The following is a 583-nucleotide window of genomic DNA, read 5'->3' as shown; positions in this document are numbered from 1 at the left end:
GTGAATGGCACATATGTAGTTGGGGGCTACAGGCAGCTGATCCTCCACAAATGGTTGAAGACCACTGAGTGGGGAAGAACTTTTCTCTTTAACAAATGATGCTAAAAACCCCCAATGATAAATCTTTTGCAGAAAAATTTCACAAGATCCATACCTTATGCAGTACACAAAAAACCTACCTCAAAATGGATCAAATATTCAAATGTTAAAGGTAAAGTGACATCCACTTCCTAAATAACATGCCTCCAGAAACTCTATGAACATTGATAAATGTCGACAGTTGTAGATGTGCTTCAGGTCTTTTGTTCATAGGGTTGCTATGACTCATACTTAACTCGAAAGCAATAAACAAAAATCAACAACAACAAAGGTAAAATGATAAAGTCCCTAGAAAATAATATAGAGACAAAAGCAAGAGCCCTTATTTTCAGCATTAGTAGCCTATCAAACACAATAATGATGTACAAATAATAGACTGTAATTCCTATATCATCTGACTCAAAATGTCATTAATTTCACATGCAAGCAACATTCTACTGAAGATTATCCAAAAACGACTGGAACAACACATCAGCAGAGAACT

Source organism: Elephantulus edwardii, unplaced genomic scaffold (assembly GCF_000299155.1).
Source record: "Elephantulus edwardii isolate Elephantulus edwardi_28Jun2011 unplaced genomic scaffold, EleEdw1.0 scaffold00084, whole genome shotgun sequence".
In the NCBI taxonomy this organism is placed as follows: domain Eukaryota; kingdom Metazoa; phylum Chordata; class Mammalia; order Macroscelidea; family Macroscelididae; genus Elephantulus; species Elephantulus edwardii.
The sequence above is the reverse complement of the archived record's forward strand: the minus strand, read 5'-3'. Positions refer to the sequence as shown.